Raw genomic sequence first — 27,694 nt, forward strand, 5'->3', positions numbered from 1 at the left:
AAAGTATTCGCAAATTTTGTGTACCTACTGATAGAAAAAATCACCCGGTGTAATTTTCACGAAAATTGTTTCAAATTGTCATTTTTGGTACTTATTACGAATATTAAATTATACGAATGATTTAATTTTTAAAAATTAAGTGGAGCAACTTTCCCTTAGTACATTTGTATTATTTACATATAGGATGACAGGATGCATTTGTTTGCACTACTAGACCAAGCCCTTAAACATTAAAATTACGTTGAGTAGTCGTTTGGGTAATTTACATTTAACAGTATCTTACCACTGTCTCTACGTACGACAGCTGAATTAAAAAGTATTTAGAACGGTATTAAAATTAGGGTATTATATGCCTTATTTGTATGCTTAACTTGCGAGTGATCTCTTGATAACCTAACCTCATGCAGATCGCATAATTCGATTGAAACTGTAATACAACCAACAAATGTATCAACATCTTTAGCGCATATATTAAAATTAATCATAGTTACAGGTGAACAGTTACTATTAAGATAATTCTGGCTCAGCTTCGTTAAGAATTTAGGACGTATATATAAAAGATGCATATAATATTCAAATCAAAATGACACGCATAAATATTTCCAGTTGGTTTACTTAATGATACGTGAAATTAAGAAACGCGTGGGTATGTATTTGATTGACTGCATAACTAGCAGACAGTTACTCGTTGGATAAAAAAGTCAACAAATAAAAGCTTCACAAATCAACAACATTCAAAGTATTTGAATGTGAACCGTGGCGTTACCGTAATCCGTTGTTACAACATAACAATAATTGTTATACGAATCAAATTCTCCGACTTCCTATCGTGGTAAGTTTTTATGCATTAATTATGTGGAACGAGAAGTTAATCACTTTGAAGAGATATAATAAAGGAACTTTTTCACATATATAAAAGCTTTATTTCTTGTTGAGATGTTGAATTCTTATGGTTTGTTATAACTATGAGTACCAGTATTAAACTGTAGATGCCATTCATCTATAGTTTAATTTTTTTTTATATCTTAGGAATATATCCAAATTTTCTAAAAATAACTGATTTCTTTCTCTGCATCTAACTTTGCAGTCAAGCTACTACTTATCTACCCATCTGTCAATGTCACGAAATGTCTGCCGATTTTCTCACGTGAGCAATTCGAGGAAGTGTTTCTATCGCAATTACCAACGTAAAGAAGCCATTACCGAAGGCTTCCACGGCCCTTCCGATATAAACTGAGCTGCTTTAGTAGTTTAATCTTGGCTGTAAATTCGTATTAGATAACAAGTACCGAGATCGAACACGCGTGCACACGCATGATTCGTGCCTTTTATCTCGTTAATCTGATGTTACTTCAACGTGCTATCTTATTGGCGTTTAATGTACGAGAATGTAAACGAAGGTGTTCGTTCGAGGAAGGTCGTGTATGTATAACGAAAGCTGTATACGTATTTGTTTACCGACATCCTTTCGTACCTTTCTGAGAAGCGATATCGGGTCGATAACCTATGAGTACAAATATTGACTTAACACAGACTGTTTTATGCTCTTTTCACGAAATATAAACATAGTTTACGGCGCTTTGTTATTTGTAATTTATAGTGTAAAATGAAACTAGCTATAAATAGTTAATCTTTCTATTACTATCGACAATTTAGCTTCTAAATTACTCAGCACCTGTAATCCGTTATTGGAATCGAGTATCTATCGACACCTCCTAGAAATACTGTCTCTCCCACGCGGTGCAACGTTATCTCGTCTTCGAGATCAACGTCGTACATCCAAGCCGTCTCCCTTGACTGTTACTAAAAACTTGGCAATAACTTAGGAATATGTCCTAAGCTTTTACAGCTTTGCGCGCTATGGAAATGTGCATGCAAAGCACGTTTTGAACAATAGAGAAATAAAGCATGTTCCATTTCCACCTCTGCTTTATTCGTATGGAAACATACTGCCTAAAAGAGATTATCTCACCAAATATCGGTTTGGTTTACATACTGTGAAGGCGTCCTGGCCGCGTTTAAGGTGAACGAACGGAATAAAAAGTGATCATTCAAAATCTATATTGAGTGTAATTCGATTAATTTTTTTCATACGACCATCGACCCGCTGTGCCACACTGAATTACACTATTTTTCGTACCGTGCCCATGTACGTGATTTCATCCGCCTTTTATCAATGTCGTTCCGCTGAAATGAAATTTCTAAGAAGATTTTACACCATTCAATACGTGACAATGTTATGATTAATAATAATTATTTTGATACTGAATTTCTTTCTAAGATTATTCGCTAGTTGTTTTAACCACAGTTTTACTTGTTATTTATAAAAAGTGTGGTAATAAATTGCGAAGTACAGCTATTTTTCATCACCGTAAAGCGTGAAATCCGATTCAGGATACCTACAGCAGATTAACTACGGGGCTACGAAATGGCATAGAATCGTAAAAAGTATCTGAGTATTTTTTGTTACAAAGAAAAAACAAAATGCAAAATGGTATTGAGTAATACATTGTTCATTGTTCACGTTCTTATATGTAATATCCATAATATAACAGTGGCGGACTAACTGTAAAATGTCGTTATTGTATACATTACATCAAAAGCCCTCGCTGCATCAAAAATTCCGGCGTCATTCACCTACACCTGACAGCTTCCACGGTACAATTTCCTGTTCCAACCGCATTCTGCTCTCCAAAACCACATTGAACAAAAACAAATTGGCCGACTCCAACTTCATAGGTAAATGAGCATAAAGAAAGTAAATATTTAATACTATCTACTACAGTCATAGATCCTATCCGTCTTGTATTGGTGTCATTTAAATATCAGTGACATTCAGCGTGTTAGTTGACGATAGATTCTTTTATTCTCTTAAATGCAAAACCGTTTCGGCTCTTGTTCGAAATCCTTCCATGACAGCCACTATAATTATGTGTAAATGCGGAAGTCCATAAAGCGTTCTTTGTGTTTGTCATAAATATTTATGAGAAAATAGTTATTTGGCGTATACTTTCTGTTCGGAGGATACGCATTCTATTGTTACTCTAATTGAATATGGTAGGTGCAAATTTGTTCCAGTCTAGCTATTCTATGGGTGCATTAATTTATGCCATTGACGCCATTTTTATTTCTAATCGATAATTCCCTAAATATTCGTCTGATTATTATATAATGATGTATAAGTAAGATAGTAATCCTACTTTCTCTTAACTAGTTTCTTGAGGCCACTATAAGAAAGTAAAACCCCGCTATGTTGGCGCTCGATGACTCGCCCCGTGTCCTGTTGACACACAAATTGCCATGATAAATTATTCTGGAATATCAACAGGCTCTTTTATTTCTATACACAATTTTACTGTCATGTGTTGTAGCTACAGATGAATTATGTGTTCATTGTCAATGGGCAATTTAATAAGAACTTGTGCGCAATAAATATAACAGTAGTGTACGTATAATTTAAGTGGCGACATATTTTGCGCATAACCACTTTTGGAATGTAGTTGCATGCAGTCCTAATGGGGTCCGTAAACATCAAATGGCCTTAAAAGCAGTAGAATTTACTATAGAAAAACTGATAGCAGTTGTTTGATGAGTACTTCGACGCAACGATCCTAATACTTTTCCACCGTATGTGGAACGCGGGAACAGTTCACTTATAGCCACTTGTTATCAAGTTGTTTGGACTTGCCCTCTGCCCTCATCGCTGCACCATTTGCAACTGACACTAAGTTACAACGAATAAATGAGATTATTTTCAATCAGTTCCATAAAGTTTTGAGTAAAAATTTTCAATCTTCACAATTTATCAGATCATTTTTTGATATTAATTGGGATTTAACATTTCATGAGCAATTGAATTGAGCCAGGTATCATGGTATCATGTAACGTGTTGTTCGCAGGTATGTAACAGCGTTGACATACTTTCTGGGATTCTTGCAAAGGGTCCTCGGCGACTATCACGTTTCCCATGTTAAGAATGGTTTATTGAAGTCATGATGTGACCTTAACATTGTATTTTACGATTGTCTCGTCACCAGTCCGAGCACTGACATTTCAATAGGGAAGGTGAGCATGGGTCGCGGCGTGAGACGAGGCACGATGTGCTATACTATACCAAATGGTCACAAAGGTAAAGTTTCCGCAACGCTTTCAAAGACATGTGCATTCCTCATATTCGTAATGACTTATTTCCCCATACCGACGGTAAATGCGGAGGATTAAATGTTAGAGCGGTTGTCTATCTCTACAATTTATTACCGCAAGGCATTCATTTAGCAAACGGCCATCGATAAAGTCTCGCAAGCATTTAGTTGAATTTCACGAATTGGAGCCGGAAGCTTATCGGCGTCGAGTGTTGACTTGAATTTGCATCTAGTATTTTCTAGTCGTTATGTCGATTGTAGGTGCTCACGATTTAACGCTGGTATTAATGCATTATTCAAGGGTTTTCATTAGACTGTCACTATCGGCGCGGGGAATCGCGCTCTCGTTAAAATGTACGGATGGCATGACGGCCGATCGTATTGGGCCAGCCGAGCGGGCACGCGAACACATATCACTGCGACTCAAACCGCTGTTAAACCTATTTGTACTTCACATTCTCTCCTAAGGGTGACAACTTGAAACTCCATCTGTTTAATTTATCTTTATTTTACTTAAAATTATTTCCGTTATACAGGATATTTGAACATTACATTCACAGTATGCAACAAGTCATAAATTTAAACAATTTTGTATGAAGCTATAAAATATTAGCGGCTCGTTTAGGTCTTTAGAAATCATTCTTGTGGTGTCAATGCGATGTATGAATAAGCGCTAAATATTTCATGTCATTTTATTAAGTGTTTGCTATGGATGCGATCTTCATTTATCATAAAACGTCACGTTGAATAATGCAATCTGTTTGTATGAAAGCCTCCGTAGCCTTTGTAATAACAAGGGTCATATTTAAATCAGGTTGCAGTTCAACTTGTTTATGAAACTTGCGACACCTAGACTTGTGGACTTGTTTTTCAACGTATGAGGTATTTACGGATACGGTTTACTTTCTGCAATATCGAGCACACATGAACATCCCGTTTGTTAACGACATTGCAATGTGGATGCGTGCCCCAAATATCTTTATGATTCTCCTAGAATTCCTCGTAATTTAAACACCAAGAGTTAGTAAAATAAATAACTAGGTACCTACTTAAATTAATCCTCATCGTATCTTGAATTTTTCTGTTAGCATTTAATATTAAAACTTTACAGCCCGCTGTCACTATAGCTAACTTTAAGCATTGTTTAAAATCACATTCAATTAGAAAAGACATTTTGTTCAATGATTCAGATTTTATTTTGCCATTTAGCCTAAGGGCTAAACGCTCATACAACATAGACACGCACGCCGTTATCATGATCGACACCGACATTCGAGACAGCTGATGTTTATATCAACGCCTTAAACTTGATGATTCAATTTACCAAATGAACCATTTGTATGCATATCGCTCAAATAAATCTTTACAATGTACAATAAATGTTAGGAATGCGGTTTCTTTATTACCATTGCATATAAGATTGAGAACATTTGATAATTTCTTTCTAGATGTCATACGTACTAAATAAAATATTCCTGTCATACTCGAAAAGTTATTCTTGCGCCGCACACTATATATTCTACTGCCATATAAATCGCATCAGGGCCAAGATTACCGCAGGAATGCCCTGACAAATACTTTCAGTTCGCTGCAATAAGAATCGATATCTACGTAAAGAAATTCCTTCTCGCCTTCGACGCTCATGTAAACAAAGACGATGACCGGGTTAATCTTGAATGGCAAATGTGCGTAGAGTTTCGCCGAGTAAAAATATGCCATTGAGGCGAGCGGCGTGCGTGCGCTGGATAACGGTCACCGCGAGCCGAATAAGTGGTTTAACGTCGTACGTAGAATGATAATGTTCACAGTCTTGAGTTGTCACGCGATTCGACGGCTGCTTTAGTATCTGACGCCTTTCAAGGCCCACTTTCTAACCTTGTGTCCACATTACGAGTAAAAGTGCATGCACATCCCGGGTCATGATTTAAATACTCTTGCTTTGCAATCACGCAGCTATCTCGGCGTAGTGTGCATTGAATTATTAATGTATACCAGGGTCCGGGAGAGTATTAATTTATAACTGTCGTACTAAGTCTCGTTTCATTATAAAATACAGGATACATCCAAAGATTACGTCAGTTTATTTCGTTTGCGGTACTTTCTCGGGAGCTCGATTGGATCCAAAAAGCTTTATTGCTGCAGGCTCGCTCACGATTCGGTCTCTTCTCTTTATCGCCTCCTTCATAAGCGGTATGATCTTAGAGGCATTTTAATAACTTCCACTGGCAACGGTTTACGTAATGGATACAGCATGCAAATTCCTGTATCCGTACTATACCGTTACACTGATATCAGTAACAAAGCGCGCCGCAAAATAAAACCAATAATCGCGGGAAATCCGATTGCGCCGCGAGCGTTCGGTGGCTAGCGAATACAAGATACATTTGCTCATGGATTAAAGAACACCTACTTTAAATAAATGTATTCAGGAAGTATTTAATTCAACAACTCGCTCTTCGACTGGATGCTATTTACGTTTAGAAAAACTTGTACAAGGTATGAGGAAAGTGCTGCTTCGAGTTCTTGCTATGAATCCTGTTGTCGATCCAAAGAGGGTAAAGTAAGTTCAAGTCGTGTCAATGTATCGTATAGTGAAGATGTTTCCTTTCGCGATATGTCAGGTGCTTTCTCCGTTGCGCTTCTCCACTGTGACATGCACTCTTCCTTTCTAATTCGCTAATGATTACTTTGCGTGTGTCTGATTATACAAGGAATTAATTAATTTAAACAGCCCTCTTTGACCTTTCGAGCCCTCCCCCTCTAGCCTGTTTTACTAATGCACATGAACCTAAACTTTATCTTAGATAGAAATAATTTAATTTTAAGACGTTAAACATTATCTACGAATTTAAAACTAAGTTGAATATTTTCATCCCTAAAATGTAAATAAAACGTTTAGGAATGTTCTTAAACTAAAGCAAACAATGGAGCTTTTTGCTAATTTTCAATTTACAAGACGCTCCATCTATCTATGCCAACTTTTATTTCAAAATGAGATGAAGATTTTTTACCTTAACGTAAATCGACGACAACCTCGACAAAAACCGTAGTAGAAAATCTAATAGAGTTGTGGCAGCGCAGACATTTTTGCTATTTTTGTTGCTTTTTAGTTTCACCCGCGAAGCATCTTAACGTCCGGGAATCTAAGAGTCGAGACCGAGCAACCTGACATTACGGTAATAACATAGAACGTCGACTCTATTATTATTCTTATGCTTTCTTACGTCCAAATGCTTCTTTTTTAATATTATTTGTCATTTATGGTGCATCCAAGCTACCATTACGCAACACTCGCCGGTTATTGAACTGCTTTGTGCAAAAAATACATTTCCTTACATAATTAACAACACTAATAACATGTTAATTCGTATTGCATAATGTTAATGAGATAACAATTACAAGAACATGCATGTATTATTGACTGTGTACTATTTATGTATATGCAATCGATGTCCAAATATGTCATTGATTATAGGAGCATACGTTATGCGCTTATTAAAATACAGATCAGATTTCAAACTGGAAACCTATCTTGATAAAAAAGAATACCGTATTGTAAATCGATTAAAGTCCGTCGATATCTATGAGCATTACGCATTACATTATTGTCCGTTCAGTGGACGTGTTGCATAATTACAAGCGAGGATGGTAGCGTGGACGCGTCATGTTAGCTATTCTAGTTCACGTGAGCGATATTTATTGTAATTACGTCCCTTCGATGCGTTATTATCGATGAGATGTGCGCACGCTCATCGAGATACCGCCTGTTCGCTCGCGATTGTGTTTTGTTCAACATTTTTGATTGATGAAGGATAGCAGATTAGATCCGTTGTTGTATAAAAATAAACCCAAATATATCTAGTTCAATTTACAGAAGAAGGAAAATAACAACTCCTTTACTTTCCTTAAGGTTACTCTTAAGATTATAAAGACATGATTTAAGACTATTTGAAGCCATTTCCCCGAAAACTATTACGTACGTTCAAAACAATAGGCTTCGTCCTTTATCTACAAATAGGTATAATTGACAGCGGTGAAAATTATTGTACCATACAGTAAACGAGGGGAACGCTTTCGACACGAGCTAATAGTTGCCGATAGCGTTCGATTGGGCAGTCAGGTGATTCTGTTTGTGCTGTATCGTGGCCGGAATCGTAACTTCTTCCCACATAATTGGCGCGTGGGCAGAAGGTGTCAGGATTGCGCGCCGCCCACCGGTGACGCCTGATTATACAATCTCGTCTAACGCTTCGACTGATTGATATAGCGTCCGAAAATAGCGTGGACTCTAATTAATAATAATCGTTTATTTATTTTAATTAGCCCTTGAGATGATCGTGTACGTTGTATATTATACGCTTTATAGCTTTCGAGGAAAATTTTATAAATACCTAATGCCATAGAAATCTAAATAACAAGACACTAGAAGTCGTAAGCGTGCGTGACCTTGTCGCCACTCAGGTGATTTGCACATCACCAGTGCATTCGTCACTGTTCAGTTGCTCTGGAGACGTATGAGTGTATACATGGTGTGTTTCAGTAATTCCCATTGCGGAAATTCTTCCACAAGTTGTAATTATACTTATAAAGGAATAATATTTCATCGGAAAATATATTTTTTTAGAAATAATGCCGTTTTTCCTTAAAATTATAGAATATTTACAAGTATTACGAGTGTCACCATAGTAATCGAAATAACAATGAATGACACAGTCGACCATTCTTATTATCACGTTTGTTCGTATTGGAGCAAAAAGTCTCATATACTTAGGGATGTTATTCTAAAATAAACCGTAAATTGGTGCGTTAGGATACATATTCAAAAGCTTAATTTAATAGATAAGTTAGTTTTCACTAAAATCAAGCTGTCCAATAAAAGGCATAGTTTACTTGTGTGTACTGTTTAGCTTTCGGTTTGAATGTGTTGATTTTGGCGACAGCGGTTTTCATACGAATTATGACATTAGAGCACTTCTATGTGTCTTGTTATTTAGATTTCTATGCCTAATGCATTACTCATGTCTTATAAAATTATCCGGCGATGTTTACTTTATTTATTTTGTATTAATGGTGCAAAAACTAATATTATGTTTTGCAAAAGGTAAAACAAATATTTTGAAAACGAATATAAACAAAGCTTAACGGTTAATCGAAGATCTCGTCTAAGTTTACACAACTAACATTAATGTTAAAAGCACGCACAATTACCGCTGTCATTAGATAAGTATCAAGCGCTAAGGTGCCCTCGATAGCCTGAGAATCGAGCATTTGTTCCCAACAAGTAACACCCTCAAATGTCACACTGTTACTCGATGGGATTTTTTTCTGAAAAAATTCCCAACCGGTCACACTACCAGTCACACTGTTACTCGATGGGAATTTCTTCAGAAAAAATCCCAACCAGTCACCCTGTTACTCGATGGAAACAAACTGTTGAACTTAATGAAAATAAGAATTAAATCGGTTTTTTAAATTTTTATTAAAATCAACAAAATAACAACATTGGTAAATACAGTTACTTAATTACGGACGTTACACGTTAACATTCGTCATATTGCTAGTAATTCTCATTTTAATGTTTTAGTCATAGTAACAATAACATTAGAAATTAGAACTGATAATTGTTGTAAAATGTGATGATTTACTCTGATATATTATATAAAGCTGATTGTATTTAGGTACCTCCCCCCCCTTATTACGTGGGACTTAAATATAGGTGGCGAGATGTGGGTGTAATATTACACCTCTGCCTACCCCTTCGGGGATACAGGCGTGAGTCTATGTATGTATGTATTTAGGTATTGTAATTTTATTTAATTATTTAAGAATAAAACGTTCAAAGGAGAATCACCAGCAATATGACGAATAAATGTTTTTAAAGTAAAAACCGATTTAATTCTTCTTTTCATTAACTACTGTAATATTGTGACTGGTTGGGAAATTACTAATAAGAAGTTGCCATCGAGTAACAGTGTGACTGGTTGGGAAATTAGTAATAAAAAGTTCCCATCGAGTAACAGTGTGACTGGTTGGGAATTTTTTCTTAAAAACATTCCCATCGAGTAACAGTGTGACATTTGAGGGTGTTACTCGTTGGGAACAAATGGAATCGAGCCCTTCGCGACAATATCCTAAGACAATATTCATTGACGATAACTGGCACTTGTTATGCGAGACGAAAGCTTTCCCCCACGCCTCATTAATGCATATTGTTGCTACTATTGAGATCCATTAAACAGATAATATAAATTAACTCCAACTTCTCACTTTCCACACTACTAGGCTTTAACCTACCCGAGTAATCAATAAAATAATCTTTTATAGTAATTGGCCAAGTTAATATCTCGATAAATCCACTTGTCCGCTATGTTGGCCAACGCATTGTTCGCAACGTTGGAAATAATTACGTCGTTAATAAATAACAATTAATAAATTTTATCTGTAATAGTGAAAATCTTATTATTTTTACTATAACATAAATATTCGAAATAACTTGTTTATTTCCAATATAAACAGAAGTTAGAAATTCTAATGTTTATGCACGTCGTCTTTATGTAGAACCTCCACTGTAATTTAGTTCTCGCGGCAGCACAAACCGCTCTAGACAATTATTCCAAGCTTATAATTCACTTTCTCGTTAGTAATACAGGCGATGAATACCCTAAGGGCGACAAAACGTCGCTCGGGTGGTACAATGTTAAATAAAAATAACTGCTATTTTAAAGTGAGAGTTCGCTATTTGTAGGTCCATTTCGTACTTATCTGTGAACGCAATCACGGTCACTATGAATAACAACAGTAAAGCACTTCCTCTATCGCGAGCTGGCGATATATAGTCGACGCTAATTGACAAAATGCGGTTGGGAGCAGTGTTGAGACTGATTTATGCGCGCACAAATCGCTAGTCAATTTGCATTGGATCTGTGTAAAGCGCCCACTAGCCACTCGTTACCGCGACACACGCTACTGCAACCAATCGTCACGACTAAGCCCGGAATGTTATCGCTAACTGTTTTCGACAATGAACACAAACTTCATTAAGCGCGCCTCGTATATCCTAGCGCAGACGCGAAAAGACTATTTAATCCTGACTTAATGATGCATCTACGACGCGTTGACTCCTAACACTCCCGTTTAATTAATTAGGCAAATTAATGTAATTAAAACAATTAGACAGCTATTTCTTAAGCTGATATAAAAACTCTACATGACATATAGGTTTATTTATATGCCGTGGAAGGACATGAAAACAACCGGAACGCATTTCTTAAGAAACACGTCAAGCTCAATAAAACCTGTACCGGTCCTACAAAAAGTTATCGTTAGATATATAAGTACGATGCATTCATTGTCTGCACATTCACAGATCATTTGCAGCGACAGTTATTTTAAAGTGCAAAAGTAAAGAACGAGTCGTACAATAGTAGTACAGAGATAACCATTGCGGTGTAAAATAGCGGCGCTCGCGAGTAAATGACAATTGACATTCCACATTCATAGCACGCCGAATAGGCGACAAACGTGCGACATATTTGGGTCACATGCTCTTAGTAATAAACTGAGAAATTTAAAGTCGTCGAGCTTCACCGCAACATATCTAAACGGCCAAGGAGCTACTTAATAATTTATTGGTTGTTGCAACCTGCGGTCATACAAATACCTGTCGAGGGTGGATGACGCGGGATGCATTCACGAAAAGGTCAGTGATCACATTATTTAGTTATTAATTTGAGTTCAAAAATCTTTACACGTATTTGGATGTGTTTATTGTGATATGGCATTCTTGCATTATTTACGATGTAAAATGTATTTATGTGATACAATGAGGAGAAAAAAGTAAGCGTAAATTCTTTGCAAATCCAAGGCATCTGTTGTGACGTGTGATTCACATAATTATCGCATTAATTAATGCAAATACGCATTATCGACTCTTCCGGATGCGTAAGAGTGTGAGAAAATATTAATTTTATGTAAATACGAACGATCCTACGTCCGTGTAGAAACATTTAATCTATCGGTACTTAATAGCCGCTCAAACATAAACAATAATTACATAGACTTGTAACTAGCACTTTAAATATCTATTGAATTTACTATTACCTAATTAAGACTCTCTCACACTTATCACGTTGAACAAACGAAAGGTTCTCTTGAAGCAGGTTATCAGCATAAACGATGCATTATTTATCCCATAGAGCTAATTACAGCTTCTAAGGCTAAATAATGGGCCGGAGTAAATTATAATTAATTATAATTAAACCGGCGAAATGAGCCACATTCCTCATTAGCATGATTTCTCTTTAATTAATTACATTTACACGCGTCGTACATTCAAAATCACTCTAAGCTGTGTATTTACAACACCTTATTATCGACGAGTAAACGAACGGCGGTCAATATCTTCATTGCTGGATGAGTCACACAGTACAAGTTGAATGGCAGTTATCGATAAGAATTATCAATTGCGAGTTCCACCGGCTGTTTTTCGCCGAGTAGTCGATCGCGACCGCAATCAATGGCTCGCATTGTGATCGTTGACGCCTGTATAGTGCAGGTTGCATAATGCCTCAGCCGTGGGAGCGGGCTACAGGCGAGCCGTTATGCGACGCACGCTACCAGTACCGTTCCATTAGTGATTTTATTAGACGATTCGCGTGTATCGCTGGTAATCAATTTGAGAGCGATCTATGTAGCTTACCCTACTTGCGATGTATGGCAGAGCATAAAACGCCTCACTATCGAGTCCTCTATTTAAGCTCACACCGCGATGCCATTTCACAGGCTAATGCTTAGCTTAGCGAATATACATTAGTTCAGCCTTTTATCTGCCTCGCACAGTATATCACCAATGTTATGCTTTTCATATCAGATCTTCAATATGTATAATACGCTTCTTATAGTCATAAATATGGATGTAAATAAATAACGACATCGATAGCACCCGGATCCTAATTTAAATAAACATTAAACGCTCCTTTCTTCTTATGGCATGTTTCCAAAAATATACGATACTTTTGGTCATGGAACCGTGTCAGTGAGTCATCAGAGGCGCCCACGCAATTCACTCCTTAAATTTTTCTAACATAATTCATCTGCCTGTATTTGGTCTCATGTCTTCCTAAACTGAAATATTTCGCCGTCGATAGACTTTAAGAAATGTGGAACAATTAACGGTTATTTGTTAGCATTGGGAGATTGGCACCTAGTTTAGCTAAGTTTTTATGCAGATTTAGTGATGAATAGTTTACGTTAGTGTTAGTGTCACGAAATGTTCTAAATGGTGTCGCGTCACTACGACGTATCGACACGACTATCAACTCATTTGGCTCTCGATTGCATTTTTTGACCGGTGAAGTTTTTTACAGTGGTTGATATAACTGTTTACAAAAGCAACGAGTACTTATTTACAAAAATGATCTTGTTGAAGTGGAATTTTATTAATGCTTAAATAACGAACAATCTCATTAATATCCTTTTCGTATATTATCCTTATAATTAAATAACTGCTTCATTTAATACGATAAAAACACGGATCGATATCAACATATGGAAAACTAGTTTTTAAATCAACATTGAGTATGGCATAAACGAAGACAATACTCATATAACGTTACTCCACGTCGCACAGGAATTTATACTAATCTTGTATCAAGTTTATTTTATAGCGATGGAAATTATTAGCTTTAATTCATTTAAAGCTGCGCAGTGACACAAACACACATGATTTATACTTTGTTTATTCCGCACGGTGGCCATTGTGCGCGCACCTGCCTCCACCTGTACGAAATGCTTTCCGCGCAGTAAATGCCTGCCTACCGTCTGGCTATGCGACTGTGTTGTCTCCCAACTAGAAAATCGGGAAACCTGCCACCGGACGTAATGAATTTAGCATGCCTTCACATATAAAAAATGTATTCGCATACAATGTCTAGCATTGTTTGTGTAATGCAAATCAGTCTTTAGTAATACCACGTAATCGTCGTCATAGTATATTTGTTTCATTGTTATTATCAATTCATATTATAGGTATGTATAGTGATATTATGATATTATTTGACCTAATAAAGACCGCTTTGAATCTTGAAATGATTTCTCTCATTATAATTCCACCGTAGCTCACACGGATACATCCCGAAGAGTGTGAGCCTTTTTTATTATTTAAGGAACTTTCTAATGGAAGTCAATGAATAAGCACAATTATTTTTTTTCTATCCAATCGATCAGACTCAGCTGCCGCTTGTAGAGGCTGTTGTCAAAATGTCTGGATGTTATAGTAGCTTGGAGGAGGTCGTTTACCCGCTGAGTGTAATTAAAATCCTTCATGGAAACCGCGCCTGATGGAATCCGTCCTGACCTCGAGCACGACCGCGCCGCCCTTTAAACATTACTTTATAAATAGGGAGCAACCAGAATGAGCTTCCACCACTCTGACGTCGTTCAATAAATACACAATCTACTGCCCATAAATTTGACAAAAAACTATTTTACGTTCATTTTCTAAATAATCATTTAAAGTCAATAAAACCATTACAACATAAACGAGGACGTTTACGTTACAAATTCGAGAGTGAAAAAACTGCTACTAAATATATTTAAATTATACGCTGGCCGATATCAATGTAACTGTAAAGTCGCTAATAACAAGAATCGATGAATTTTAATGCGACGTCAATCAACGTGGTACCTCGAAGAAGGCACGGCTTTATAAAAATAACGTTGGAACCAGGCACTACTTCCTCTGACTTTTGATCATACATATTAAAAAGGTTCGCCATAGTGAGAAAGTTCCGTGTGCCGTCCGACGTAGTAGAAATAAAATATTATCGGGTCGTTTATTATTTTGTAACGACGAACCTTTTATTAGATTATGTTGGATGTAATCAATTGGTGTTCAATTCACCGACATGATCGCTTAATGCGTTCACTATAATGCGACTCGCCATGTAGTGACAAGTTCATCAGCCTCTTAATCGATATTTCCAATGCACTTATCGGGAAATCGGAACGAAGTCTTGCCTTGTACTCGATAGTACTAAGAGTAGCGTGTCACCGATGCGCGGGCGGTCACGAACACTCCATTCTCGAGTGACCTCTTAATTATAATCTGTGCATCGACAAAGAGGTCAGGCGGACCCATCAATACGAAAGCCCTAGTAACGCCGGCGAATATGCAGCGTTTAACCGTGAAATTTCATATTGTTTTTGCGTGTACGTGTCAACGAGAAAGCAATAATTGTCGAGTTTACTTAATAACTGCGTTTCAAATTATTTAAACTCGGTGTATTTATGTTACTTTCACACCGTTTCTATACTGGCTGACTAGTAAATTATAATATTTAAATTAAATATTTTTTACATATGTTTAACGCCGGTGTGGCGGTCGGCGCAACTTCCAACGCATTTTGAATGCCGCTATGCACTCAATAAGATATTTATAAATTGCGGGTTTGAAGTGAACTGTACCTCTTCCTATTGCACGGAATAGCTATTAATAACATATCATAGATTACAGAGAAATACGATCAACGTCTACAGAGAGACTACATTACGTTCGTATGTCTCAATTTACTACGTTCAAAGCGATCTTGCGCTAATGGTGACCCGAGTCGTGGATATCGGCTCGTTTGTACACTATGGAGCGTTTACTGACATTATACTTGTGTACAATCATCAGTAAGTACCTGTTGCGATGCCCAAGTTCACCCACTGAGATTTGTAAACGAGGTTAATGTTCTCAGTTTGGGCGCCGCGCCTTATAGTTTAAGGAATTATAGGTGTGATATAGAGTAGGTACAAAAGTCAAGTCGTACTTCATTAGGATTTATAGCTGCTTCTAGCCAGTACTACATAGTTAATACGTATTTTGAATTACTTTTAAATACTTCCGCATTTATTTCTATTTATGGAATAATTCTATTTCGCGTGACTATAAATAAAATTTTAAATTCAAGTTTATAAAACAACCTAGCTACCAAAAATTTATATAATAGCTATGAAAGAAGTAGGTATATTTTCTTATATATATTATTATGAGATTTTTTGATTTGGAATATAGTAGATATCCGCGATTTATAATTGTGAATATCTATTTATAATTCTTCTTATATTTTTTCTAGTAAATTCAAAGTTTTATAATAATAAAAAAATGTTGTATCAGTTACAAAACTAACACAGTTTTAAAAATTTTGGCAAAACTTTGTTCTAAGCTTTTATACCGGATACTATTGTAGTACCAATATGCAAATGTATCTTTTATGTAACATATAAAACTAACATAAGCTAATAAAATCAAAGAAATTAATATGTCATATAGCAAAAATTCCTGTAACTCTAGTTTTGTTAAATTCACTACAAACAAAAATGTCGACTTCTTTTTACTATCAAGAGAAATTTTATAGAGGACTTTGACTTCATAAAAATGCACTATCAATAAAGCTACGGCCTCCATCTAAAATAAAAGAAAAATAATTTATGTGCTTGCAAAAAACGCGTTTAATAGTTTACACTTTACGACTCTCCTCTAGATTATAAGACGATTTTATATCGTATTTTTATTTTGTATATTATCATAATTTATGTAAGAACGGTACGCTGTGACCTAGCGCTCGTTGAAGTCTTTTAGTTCAACCTAAAGATACCAAGATACCGTCTCTACGTTAATGCTTCCATATATTAATTAAAACATTTATTTTAATTGCCTTGCTCTGTAAATGGTGTCGCTTGAGGTTGTGTGCTATTTTTATTTTACTTTCGATAAAATCGCGAATACCTAAATATTGTTTTATGGATATTGCAATGTTGTATTTATATGCATTGCATTTATTTATCCAGTTGAATTTAATCTGTAAATAAGTTTATTATTTCTAAGAAGTTCTTATTTTCTGAATACAATAAGTTTTTGCAATTCATCTAGGTTTTTGCGCAAAAAATTAATTATTTAAGATAGACGATGCGGATCTGAACACAAGCCATCATACGTTTTGCGCTTGCGCATCGAAGCTTATCGCTCATAGTGAAGACAAGTGCTCCGATTGCAAAAACCTTCCGATGGGCACCAACCCTAACGGGACAACATAACATCTCGTCATATTTCAACGATAAATGTAACATTTATGAGATGCAATAAATCTAGAAAATAAATAATTGTGATTTATAACTTTTGCGGAATGTTTTTCGCAATTATTTAATTTTATTTTCGTAACGGTTAGTACTTTGAAAATTATTGAATATCTAATATAATTTTTTTATTAGATATCTACTTATTTATTTAATAAGAAAATATATTTTTTTTAAATAGAAAAATATCGTATTTTATTTCTTATCTAGAACGTCGTCAACTTGCGTTTATCATTGAATTCCTATGAAATCATTACATGGAGATTAATACAGTTTGCGTGATAAATCGTCGTTATTTATACAATTGTTTTGCTATCCGCTGCGTGTTCAAAGTTCATGACATACTCTCTTAGCTTATTAATATCGGCTTATCGATGCATTTTTCACAGGTTGTTCCCCTTTGAAAGCAAGTTTAGCCCTATACTGATTTTTATTTTTAATTACAACAACGCACAAATATGAGATAAGCTTCTTAATTATCTCATACCAAAGCAGAAATTGTGGCGTCCTTACGCAGCCACTGGAACCAACATAAAATATTTATAGACCAGTTATTGAACAGGATATACCGGCCAACCACAGGATAAAACTAAATACTATTTCGTTTTGATATATTTTTTAATTAATGCCAATTTTTTACGCCGGTAATTAATAACGAAATAGTACCGAACGCATTCGTTTCAGCAATGGTACGTACCTTCAGAGAGGCTTGTAAAAACAAAAGAGGTTTCAGGGTCGATCTTCACGTTCAAGTTCAAACAAATTCAACACCCAGTTCATGAACTTTTCACTGTTCGTATATCACAGGCGGGCGCACAGTCCTCGGGGATGACGCGAGCTGCGAGTCGTGTCGCGGCCACTCTCGACGAGACACTGAACTTGCTGGAGTGCGTCCCAACGGTTATAACATAACACGTCTGACGTAACCTTAACCTTGCAAGAAGAAGAGGAACGAGCCGCCGAAGGACGGAGAGAGAGAGCGATAACCCGAGAGAAAGGGAGAGACAGTTCTGAACGTCGCGGGTCCGAGCGGCGGAAGCTCTGTGCGCCAATGTAAACCTACCAAACACACGTGCATGTCCTCCTCTGAAAATTTAAATTAAATATATTAATTTAATTTTTTTATACATTAATTAAAGAAAAGCTCGTCGCGAAATACTTGAAATGAACTATCGATGAAAGTAAATATCAGATTGGAAAATGCATTTCGCTTTCAAGTAGGTCGCACATCGACGTTACTACAAATCGGCATATTTACTCCAAAGAATCGTTTATGCAGATAACCCCTACTTTCTATGGGTCACAAGGACACGGTTGATTATTCGCTATTTTATGCTAAAACCTCGCACGCTCTTTAAATGCAAGTCTCTAATATAGCTTTCACTTGTATTGCATTTACTATGAGATGTTTACATTTTATTGAAATATCTTCCTGTATAATTTAAGTGTTGTTTCTCAGTATGGTGTTATTACTTCATCGGCAATTGATTATATCACGAAGGCATATTCCCAAGATCATGCAGCGCTATATAATTAGTTCCGACCATCGAGCTTCCCGTCTTACGTTTATTTATAATAATACCAATGAGAAGCGAATCACTACAAAGTATAAACCCCCTACTGCCTCTGACTATCTGAACACAGTAGGCTTAGAAACAAATTTACTGACTTTGTGTAATTTTCGCTTGTGCTTATAGTAATGAAGAATAAAAGGAAACAACTAATAAACTTAAATTAAAAGGGTTCTTTGTGAAGCTTTAAAATACACTTCAGCCTCTAAGCTGCAATCCTAAAATAACTATATTCTTGACTATATCTTTCATGTGGTAGTTTCAAACTAGCCTATTATATAATTTGTACGATTAAATATGTGAATAAAAAATAAGCATTGAATCATAATACATAATATATGCAAACGGACGAATGAAACGAAATGTAGGTAATTCCTTTTATTTCGTACGCAAACATTCAGAGTACGTCGGTAATGTTTGAATGGTTTGTAAAGTCCAAACAATAGAATAATCTGTTTAAGTTCAACGAACATGGATAATTGATTTCAATGGCATAGCATCGCCCCCATTGATGCGAGAAATAAAAAGCCAAGATATATTTTTAGACAAAACTTTCAACTATTCGACTTCGCAAATGACCCATAGTGTTCTTTTTAGATCCTATTAATAAACGTGAAAGTTTAAACGTTTATTACTCAATCACCTTAAATGGTAAGTGGTGTTTTTGGAAAAAGTTTGGCACACAAATGATTTATAACCGATTACTTCTAATGCATACAGAATATTTTTTTCCCTCTCTCAGCTCGGATATATCAATATTGAAAGCTATGTAAATGTTGAAAATGTTGTAAAATAGAACGTATTGAAATAATAAATATAATTCTCTAATCATGAGTAAAGAATATCATCAATCATACAATATGAGATATCTCAAGCGTTGCATAATATATTCAACGAGGTCTCGCAAAGTTAATAAAGATTTCTCAGAGCGGAATAAAGACTAAAGATAGGTACCACTTTTCCAAATATTAATATGTCCTAACAACTAAAATTTTATTCATGTACAGAACATTTATTATAAATTATACCTGTTTCCTTATCTCTAATTTTTATACATAGTAAAATTAGGAAGTAATTTTTCACTCTTCAACTCATAGAATGAGCATGGTTATTAATTATTTCAAATAAATCATTGCTAGTTCGCATCAACTATGATAAAGTAAAAAAATATAAGCAACTCTTTATAAATTACGATATAAATAGTAATAATGACAGCTAGATAAGAATTCACGTCGTATTTTCTCACGAAATAATTGCTTACATAGCGCCAGTATACATTACAACAGTAGATTAGAGTATAAACTATTGTTTGAGATATTGAAAGCGGCGATGATAAAGCGGACCTCAGATATTACTATTAGAACTACTAGTTTTACGAGCTGCGAGCTTGTTCGTAATGTTCGGAGAGAATAATATTAACTGCATTTGTTCCTTATCGATTGAAATATGTTGAAGCTTTTAAGAAAAAACAAAACGGTAATGTACGTACGTGAGCTTGTTATACGTACAATTGATAAAGTGATCTTGCTATCGTACGATTTTTCTCACAAAATAGCGTTAAAAATAAACTTTCGTCGATACTTATAACTAGTGGTCGTCGTTGCCTACTTTTTCGATCAGAGATATTTAAATTGCATGCAGTACCCATCATGTTATTTAGTGTCAATTACCAATCGTAAGCTCCTTAGTAGGTACAGCCTCAGCACGAATCGGAACCGCTACTTAGGCCCCAAGTTCAAATCCTCGCCTGCACTCCTAACCTTTATTGGGCCCGTTAGTATTTCTATCGGCCGTTTCTATCAATCCGAGCCGTATTTCCATACATAATATTCTCCAGTCGATTTGTACATTAAATTCTATTCAAGATTTACTAGACGTTTGACTAGCCTGTTTTGAACGTAGTTATTGCAAATATTCAATACTATCATAGCCTGTAAGGAAAGTTGGACATGACGTTGCAATGAAATATTTTAACATATCTGATTGTTGATTTGTTTGTAAGGTCTTTTGTTAAACTCTACTGTGGATAGCAATGGATTATATCAACGTATAGCCGTATTGTTACTGAAGGAATTGGACTTTGCTACGAAATATGTGACTTCGCTGCTTTGTATTGTTTTTGTTCAATTATACTAATGCGTGAGTTAAATAATCACAGAGATAAAAGCAAATAAAATTATGATAATTAAGGCCTTGTTAAGTGTTTATTACAATATTTTTTTTATCTGTTAAGACTTTGAAAACCTTTTGCATTATATTACAACCTACGTAGTACTTTGCTTCAAATAAAATTGTTATTTGCGTTATTATGAATGTGTACATGTTGTAAAAAATTACAATATTCATACATTTTTTATTTATCATGATCGAATAAATCGAGAATGTCCACCCATAGTATTACATTGTAGAGATGTAAATGAACTAGCTGAAAAGTGAGATGCATGATGTGACAAATTTTAACGGATAACATATGCGAGAAACCAGATTGCACACGATCCGGTGATATGGTAAAAAGAACATTAAAAAAGCGGAAGCGGCGAAGCACATATAATTCAAGCTACACGTATAAACGTCTAAATGCATTTATAGCCCATTACAGCACCAGGATGAGAGAAATTTCTAATGGCTATAAGCCTTCGTATCGTCCTGATTGGAGCCAGCTCGACACGATCAAGGGAGCGAAGAAATCTCGAATTAGAGCAGTAATTTTAAAGCATACGATTGCTTCGGTATTTGCGATTGCATCGTAGAGAAATACTTTAATAATACCACGGTGTAAGAGCTAGTGTTAGAGGATGCAATGACTCTATACTTTCCCGTCCTTCGGTTTTACTTTTTGCAATGCTTAGAGAATTTCACTTATCTGCGTCCATTTATCAGTACTTTATAAAATGCTAAGTGTAGGTTTATGTTTAAATTGTATGCAATATTTCTAGAAACATTAAAAATGAGTAGATGGCTATAATCAATATTCAAGCGGCTGATATATTAAGTGGTCGCATGTTTTTACTTTTTCTGCATATTGTATTAATGTAAATCTTACATTCATCAGCATTAACCCATTAATGTTCCCACTGACTTTCTCATGAGGGTTTATTTATCTATATTACAACTAACGCTTAATATATACTCAGTGTTATGCTGTAGGTATTTATTACAATTACATAACACTATCAAAATTAAATTTATAATAAAAATAACATAAATTATAGTGACATTTTGAAAATCGTGTACATTTATTATATAGATTTCATATCTAGTACACGTACACTGTACACTGTAAAGTCGTACCCGTGTGTTTAAACTTATTCTATGCAATAAATGCTAGTGGTTTATTCCCTTCGTTCTTAACGTACGATAATAGTAATGCGTGCTACATTGCAGTCTTGGGCTACTAAGTTGACCACTTCTAACTAAAAAGAAAAGCTCCACACAATATTAATGCTTTATGTTTGTTTTATGACCGCTCTCTATTTCCTCGATGAAGGGAATTCTCTCTTCACACGCTCCAGACCTCATTGAAATCGACTGCAGGTTTTTTAGCATCATCCTACAAATGAGGAAATAAGGGAGATTTGATATGGAAATGGGAAGAGAAATCATTACCTTTGAAATGAAATAAGAATCAAATATATAAAATGTATATTCTCAAAATTAATGATACGTTTTTTGTTTATAACATACACTCTTGAACTCATCAATCTTTCTCGACCCCAACTTGTCGTAATTAGATGTTTGTTCACTATTAATTGATATACTTGAATTACTTGTGCGTGTTTAAATGATAATAAAAAACGAATCAAGAAGAGTTTTTTATGCGGAACGTCTCGGTTGCTGTTTTAGATTTATTAATTTTATAATGAAAGTTTAATTAAATCGAGAATATTGTATCTAGAAATGCATCTCTTATGTTTTAAATTAAAGTAAACCGGAAAGCAAATAAAGCCCCTCGAATCCCGTAATTGAATTTCAGCGTTTAAAGTATGTTGGATGTGTATCACAGACGTGTGATTAGGGGCAATTAGGTTAGAAGTAGGCTTCAACACGGCCACGATACGCAAAGAATAGCTACGCGCGTTCATTACACGTAATTGCGACGTAATTATCGGCTATTGAAGCGATGTGCGGTGGCGGTGTCTAAGGTGGCCACATTCCCTTTTGTTTTCCATTATCTATCAAACTACAAACGATGTTTAAATTGATCCATACAATTACATCTGCTTTTACCGCTCGGACAATATCGATCGCTTCTTAAGATTTATAAGATAACATTACATTTTGCTACTCTCAAATATTAAATAAAAGTTGATTAATTTTATGTAGAAATTTCGTTATTCCATGACGTCAGATTATAAAAAAGGTGTAAAAAACATGTGCGAAATAAATTAGTATTTTAAGTCAGGTTGAAAAATTATGTTTCTTCACCATAATTATTAAATCACCGCGGAAAGCGTATTATAATATATTTTTACTGTTTACACCGGTATTTGAAGCAGTCCGTTATAACTTATAGCCTAACGAAATCAAAACTGTTAACAAGAACGTATTAACGCCAGTCGACATTACTCGTCAATCGTCATGAGTTTATTTATGCTGTTTACGAGAATCGAATCATTTGTTTTCTCATAAATAGTAAGAAGGTTATAAAGCTTCTGATACAGAAGCCGTACAGTGTAATTTTAGTTAGGGGCAATTAGGAATCCACGGCGTTGATCATGCCAAAGGTATAGTTACAGCTAATGCGAGATATTACGGCGTACAGTGCAGGAACTTTATTGCGTTCGTACACATGTTTTCCAATTCAGACATAAATTCAACTTCACCGTTATGTAAGTAAATCAACGCAATTAATTAAATATTGTTATCGGCGCATAATTTATGTTTTATACTACCTGTTCGACCCGGTACACCATAGTCATAACTCAGGATTGGTACAGTATTTTGATTGAGTTATTGGAGTTAGTTGAAGATTCATTAATTTTAAAGACCCGCACTTGATGTATTTTAGAAAATAATTAATATTTTGTTTTGTTCGATTATAACACCTTTACACATGCAAATTAGTAAAATAATCGATTTCATTCACTAAAATTGCCAGGATAAGCAAATGGATTATTTTCATATAAGACTATTGGAATAAATTCTAAGAGCACGAAATGTTCGATGGACAGAATTTATTGTTATAAAGAGAGATTTAATTTATTTTAATTGAAATTCATCAAACGGCTTTAATATCATTAGTTTGAAACAATGTTTAAATAGAAATCGTTTACTTAAAATCAAGCTGCAACTAGTAAGGTGTAAGCAATCTTGTCTTATGAATATCGAGACACGATGCCATTAACACATTACTGATATTTAAACGAATTCATTTATAAATACATAAACGTACGATAAAATTAGCTATGTGTATGTTTATGTATGTGTATATACCACATTACTTATTTTTCTTCTAAACACATACGCATCTACACACGCAATCTTTAATTATTAAACCATAATTACTTCATTGAACATATTTAACGATGTGTTTATAATATTATTACGTTTTGTCGATAAACATTAAACCAGCTTATTATAATGATGGCGATATGTATGAGAACTAATCGCGAACTAATAATGTATATCGTTCCATCATTGTAAAAGGCTCTCTTAAAACAAATGAAGGGCACGCGCAACTAATAAACTATGTAAGCGTAATGTGCAATAATTTAACTTTACGTCACGAAACTGACACAAAACGTTGATTGTTTTCCCATAGTGCATGCAGGAATAATGCTTTATTGTAATTGCTCATAAGGGTACTTTTTATGTTATAGCTCAAAAATATCTACAATGGACTATGCTCTTAAATGCAGATGAAATAATAGAAATGTATGTTCAGTTAAGTTTTTGAAGGCAGAAACATTATTTTCAAAGATTCAACGAAATTTCATTGAACAATATGATTTAGGTAGTATTAAAACGTACTAAGATAGACACTTGATCATTCACTTAATTATTCCTTTTGAATGAATATTTCTTAATATATCCATTCCATTCATTTATAATCTCGATCGTATTCTTTGTATTATTTAATACACAATGCCAGTTTAGTTACATATTAATATACTCATTTATGCATCCAATTTAACTAAATACTCTACATCTAATAAAAGAACTCGTAAAATAGATTAACTTTTCGTTTCAACGCTACGTGTATTATTAATTTACTGGGTTAGTAAGGGCTCCAATTCTTGACGCGGTATTTAAGCTATCATCATGGATATTTATCTCTATTGCATGTTTCAATAAATTGTAGCGGTAAATTGAAAATAATCGCCACCATAATAGAGAAACTTATACAGCAATAAAGATCGCATATTACAACCGACCATTATAACCGCCGCCCCAGACGTGCTTGTGTACTGAAAAGAAATATCTCGTTTATATGTAAATTTATTTCGTACATACAGTACCCGTTTTAGAGTCAATTTTCACGGTATCTCTCAAGCATCCTCATTAAATGCAGACTTATGTACACAAATATCGTCGTTAGTTCGCACTCGAGAAATCTATGTTTCCATTCTGTGCATTTGACACGCCTGCATTTACGAGGAATGTTAAAAATCGCCTGATATTAAGTAACTAATGCTGCAAACATTCTCCCAATAATTAAATTCTTTAGTGGTACTTAAATTAAAATGACAACATTACTGTTTACGCTAATGTGGGTGAAATTGAAAAAACAGCATCCGGATTCATAAAATCTGTTTTAATTAGCTCTAGTGTTTCTTTGCAATTTAATAAGTGAAAAGTTTAAGTGCATTACCTAACTTTTTTTTTCTTAATAACCTTATTGTGGGATACGAAGGACGTAGATTTAAAATTTAAATAATCATTTCGTTTTCTAGTAAAAAGTAAACATAGAAATACAAATTTTTCACGTATCTAGGGAAAGAAACTTTAACAAGATCAAATAAAATCCTGTTGAAAGTTTTGTTAGTCATCGCGGACGTAGGCAAGGAAGCACATATCAATTTTACTTTTTCCGCAGCTGCCTTATGATATTCGTCTCACGAACCGGGCCGCACGTGCCAACTGCCGGCTCGCACGACGCTGCCTCTATATCGCATCTTATTATTACGTTACAAAACACCAATCTCTTGCTGTGTTAATTAATTAAATTAGCAATTTTTGAAATTAGTTGATTCAAATTATTCTTAAGTATTAATGCTTTCTGATTGTTTAACGTTTTTAGGGTTCCGTACCTCAAAAGGAAAAAACGGAACCCTTATAGGATCACTTTGTTGTCCGTCTGTCCGTCCGTCCGTCCGTCCGTCTGTCAAGACCCTTTTTCTCAGGAACGCGTGGTGGTATGAAGCTGAAATTTATATCAATTACTCAGGTCTACTGTCCCTTGAAGGTGTGAAAAAATCAAACTTCTAAGCCAACGCAATCAAAAGATACAGCCGTTTATGCCGCAAATTTTCGACACTTGCAAGGGAATCAAAACCTACAGGGTGCTTCCCGTGAACTCAGAATCTTGAAATTTGGTACGAAGCAACGTCTTATAGCATAGATAAAGGAAAAATTACGAAAACCATAAATTTTTAGTTACATCACATACGGAACCCTCGGTGCGCGAGTCCGACTCGCACTTGGCCGGTTTTTTGTTAAACACGTTATTATAATAAAACATTAAACAAGGGTTATAATGGATATTCTTAATTGAAAATTATTAAATTAATCATCGTAAAATATAAATAATTCTGTCTAATCAGTGGAAGTCCTTGTCAAGGAATTGTATATAAAATATCGTCATCATATTATATATTTCTGAAATTAAAATGAAGACGAGTCTTAGCTTTATGAGCTGAGATGAATGGCCAATTGGCCCTTTGGAATTTTAACGGCGTATTGCTTGTGATGAAATAAAAGACGCGAATGTTTAGTGCGGCCAGTTAAGTAACAGAATTAATTAGGAAAGTTGTACACAGAATAATTCTCATTAATTTTAACACGCGCGCCCTGCTCCCCCAAGAATTTGCACGCTATATATATGGGACCCAATTACCATATACATGTATACTAGGCGTTATATTACAGTGAAATAGTGCCCCTACGCGCCCGTCTAAACATTCAGTTGACATTCACCTTACCTTAAATTAAGATTAAGTTTTGATGTGAAATCCGTGGGCTGATTGCACAGACAATACAATTACAGTTATATCAGAATCTGTGAAGCTTAACTTTTGATATTTCCTCCTCTAGCCTGGACACATGCTTGTGTATTCAGAATATTTGTTATTGTTTCACAGAGGACGTGTTTAAAATGTAGCCCAGTTTCTAGTTTTTATCAGTGTTTATATTTGGCACGTAGAATTTATTTTTAACGTAAAAATGTTACTAAGTTTAAGTATGTATAAATATGCGCACGTTTACAGATAATATGCTATTTGATACAACAATAGATACGTATAACGTAACGCTTATTGTAAAATTGTTCCTGTAATCTAGGATAGGCATAAATTTCATACGATATTGACAAGTCGTATAATAAATGTTATTGAATTTAATAAGTTCTCGATTACATTTATTATGTTTGGTTACTTAGGTTCTGTAGCAGATACTTAATATACAATTATTTGATTATCGTTAAATACAAGTACATGACTATGATTAAATAAGTCATATTTCATTACCGTTAGCACAGAATAATAAGGCGTTAGTTTGAATAATTAGTAACTGTATATTCAAGGGTGGTTAACTATTAGATATTTAGATTTGATAAAAAGTCCAGTATTTTAGTGGGAGTCGATAAAGCTTCGACACCAATTGGCCAGATCACATTGAGGAAGCTACCCCACTCCCACATAATATCGG

The 27,694-nt window shown here is 34.9% G+C and overlaps 2 protein-coding genes across 3 annotated transcripts in view; one reads left to right on the forward strand and one right to left on the reverse strand.

Moving 5' to 3' along the window:
* neo (ZP and PAN domain-containing protein neyo) overlaps positions 1–18,132 on the reverse strand; it is a 42,238-nt gene extending 24,106 nt beyond the window's left edge. The window contains exon 1 of the mRNA XM_090101928.1: positions 17,956–18,132. The gene's annotated coding sequence lies outside the window, so the exon portion shown is untranslated. The remainder of the gene's footprint in view (positions 1–17,955) is intronic.
* Atg16 (Autophagy-related 16) overlaps positions 1–27,694 on the forward strand; it is a 130,511-nt gene that overhangs the window by 40,771 nt on the left and 62,046 nt on the right. The window lies entirely within an intron of this gene.

This window comes from Colias eurytheme, chromosome 5 (assembly GCF_061535395.1).
Source record: "Colias eurytheme isolate Ceu_HAF_F1 chromosome 5, ilColEury1 Martin Lab GWU primary, whole genome shotgun sequence".
In the NCBI taxonomy this organism is placed as follows: Eukaryota; Metazoa; Arthropoda; class Insecta; order Lepidoptera; family Pieridae; genus Colias; species Colias eurytheme.